Source organism: Aptenodytes forsteri, unplaced genomic scaffold (genome assembly GCF_000699145.1).
Source record: "Aptenodytes forsteri isolate BGI_AS27 unplaced genomic scaffold, ASM69914v1 Scaffold465, whole genome shotgun sequence".
NCBI lineage: Eukaryota > Metazoa > Chordata > Aves > Sphenisciformes > Spheniscidae > Aptenodytes > Aptenodytes forsteri.
The window spans coordinates 1,493,373-1,496,905 of NW_008795039.1; positions in this window are offsets into that span (position 1 = coordinate 1,493,373).

The window sequence follows — 3,533 nt, forward strand, 5'->3', positions numbered from 1 at the left end:
CACCAGGCTCAGCGTGGCTGGAAAGGGAGGGGAAGGGGTGTCCCTGTCCCTGCGGCTCTAGCCTCCCCTGTCCTCCCCTCGGGGACAGCGCGGCGCTGGCCGGCAAGGAGGGGCCTCCGTGGGCAAAGCGGTGTGGGTGTGCCCGGACTGGGTGTAGCGTTTGGGCTTTCCCGGGCCTGAGGTGGGTCCGTGGGGTGTGTTTTAGGGACGGAGCCGTTATACACCAGCCTGGCTTTCTTCGCCATGAGAACAAACGCGTTCCAGAAGATATTCTCTTAATCCGTCCACTCTAAGAGTAGCCACATGTGAAGGATGATTTTCATAATTAAAGTGGCTCTTGGCGTTTTTAGGATCAGACTGAGAGCATTGTTGTCACCTTTTAAAAGCCAGTGTTAACAGACTGACTCTCCATTCAGAAGGGTCCTAGCCGTGTCCAGACTGGCTTCATGGCCACCATCTGCAGAAGGGACCTGCATCAGTGACCAGCCTGAGGGCAGGAGAGAAGGGTGTGTTTTGTTGGGGTTTTTTCTTAAAGGTTATTTCTTACCTGCTAAATAACAACAACAAAGTCCATGTGACTTTAAAAAAAAAAAAAAGAAAAAAACAGTAATCATAGGTCTGTATTAGATCAAGGCCTTGGGAATCAATTCTGTTGAGCTGTTCACGTGCATATGGCAACATGCTCAACTCTTTCGGTGTCTTTCTCTTAGTTTTGCTTTTAGCTGGCGATTCTGTTTAGTTTAACAAAGATGTACGTGCTTATTAAATTAGTTTCATTTTTATAATCTAGTTTAATTTTGCTTTTCTCAAATTCTGTGAGTTAAAGAATGAAAGTGAAAGAGAATTCATAAGATGTGTTCAGCCCTCTTGTTAACGCTAATGCTTTAATGCTTGAGGAAATAATTTTCTCTCATGTTGGAGGAGTAAGGGAAGATTATGGTTAGAGGTTGATTCCACATGTGGTTAAAGTACTCTACAATTTTTCATTTTTTATATGATTTCATTCAGAATGTTTGCAATGGGGAAGTACAAGGGTGCTTTTATTTGGTTTTGTTTCGCAGTTCCACAGAACAGAATTTAAAACAGAAGTAGCCACAGTGCCGTTGCTGTGGGCTGGCCTGCAAACCTGAATTGGTGCCTTCTGTACAGCGCTTGTGATGGAAAGTGGCGGTCAAATGGCATGAATCCATTTTGTTCATAATGCTTGCTCCAGACAAATTGTAACAAGTGGAGGATGTAAATGCAAAATGGTATAGAAAAATATTAGAATGTTCCCAGTACTGTACATCAAATTTAGGTAGAGGATCCATTTGGTGACTCAGCAGGGAAGGCAAATGGACATAACAAATGTATAATGAATTTTTAGACTTAGGTTTACGACTTTGCATGCTGTAACATGCACGTTACATGTTGTTAAGTTTAAAATTTGCACGGAAAGAAAATTTGGAAATTCAAGCTATGTTTGAAAGGAAAATAATTCATCTTTTACTTGAGGGGGGGGAAAGATAACATTGCTGCCATCAGTCTATTTCAGGTTTAGAAACAGACTCAAAGCAGAATTGTCTGTGCATCATTTGTTTCTTTTTAGTAGTGTTCAGAAGAACATATAATGCTAAAATCTAAGAACAGCCTGAAAGACAAACCTTTCAGAACGTTGTTGGGTTTTGTTTGGTGTCACAGTCTCCTCTCTTTCTCCCTCCCCTCCAAATTCTATTCTTACCAGATCAAAATGCATTACCTCTGCATGCAAGTGCTGACAGTGGTTGCAGAGCATTTGGACCACGGGGGGACTCTTGACACACAGCAGTTCATAGTTAAATTTTCTCTTACTTAATGAGTTTTCTATGAACTCTTCATGGGCAAACTAGCTTTATTAACTGTAAATGTTTCTGCTGATCTTGGCAAAGCTTAAGAAATGTGAATAAATAATTAAAGATGTGTCCTGCACCATTAAGGAGTTTGTAAAGACCTAAGAAAGTTCCAATTCTGTAAGCATTCAGATAGTTGCTTAGGTTGACCTACCTGAGGGTTGGTCCTGTGCAAGTATTTGCAAAGCCTAGACTTTTGCTTTCTAACTGAAAAAAGAGGAGTGTATAGGAAAACAAATGTTTACTCAAGCCTCCTTAAGGTATATTGTTCATAAATTAGGTGACAGCAACCATGAGGAAACCCTTGTATGTCCAGGAGTGTCTACTAAGAATCAGACGTGTGTTTGGACTTAAGACCATACTGTTCACATAAGGAAAGTGCTTGTGGGAACGTGTTCTGAAGCATCCAGTTAAAGATGTAACTTTGATTGTACTGTTTAACGTAGCACAGAATAAGATTTGTGTCAGTTCTGTGACCCTATCGCTTATTTGTCACTTGGAGTCTTTAGGTCAAACAGAGAGAACTTCGTGGTTGTGCCACTTGTGCAACAGAAAAAAAAATAATGCTGGGTTTGGATCCTTTTGCCTTCCATTTTAATTCTGAAGATGCATTAATTGTTTGTGTGAATAAAGATCACTGAATTTTGTTTGAGTGCTAAAGCAAGAGCAAATCTTCTCCATTGGGGAATTACAATCATTGTAACAGTAAATTGGTATATTCATGTGACGTTGTTCAGATGAACCCATGTAATGTGGCAGTAAGCCTGGCTTAGGGCAGTGATATTTTTTTCTTGTGATTTGGCCATTTTATTGAGAAGAATAGAGTGAGTTCTGAAGTCAGACTGACCGATTTGAGATGAAGTAATAGAGAATACGGTTAACTCAGATTAACAGTTTGAGTTGATAATATGTGGGATCCTCGACTTCAAACAAAGACTAAAGTCCTGTGGCATGAGTGGCAGTAGTGAAATTCCAGTTTGCTGAATCCCCACAAATTTTTAGGTTGAACGTTACTACATGTTGTATCACTGCCTACTATAAACCATATTCCTCGATAGGCCAGATTCCTCAGGCTTGAAGCATTGTTTAACTCTTATTGGAGACTTCTGTGTGCGTGCTGTTCAGAGAGGTGGCAGTGAAGTTATAGTTGAAGATAGCAGTGACACAAAGACAAGCTCTAGAAAGTGTCTGGTGTATATATGTATACTTGTTTGAAAGGAACGCATGCTGTCTGCATAAGAATTCATCCTGTATATCTGTTCATAGCACTTCAGTCTGCAGGGGTTTTGGCTGTAGGCTGAGTTGATAAGACTAGGAAAAAGCACATTGAAAGCTAGTTGAGATCTGACTCTCAAACGGAACTGAGGGATTAAGGCTTTTGAGGAGCCTGCCAGATATTTTAACCCAAACTCATCTCTTGAGGACTTTTACAAAACATTGGGAGTGTTTCACTGATACTTCCTTTAAAGCTTATGTGTAATATTTGCATAATTAAATGTGAAGATCCTTTTTATTGGTCTTGACTAAGTTTTGAAGTGGGTTAATATAAAATTCTATAGTAAAAGTAATTATCTTCCCTAAGAGGAGCAGCAGGTGTTTTATCTCACTTTTTAAGATGTTCATCAGTATTTTTTGTTTATCACTATTATCAGCAAATAAGGTAAG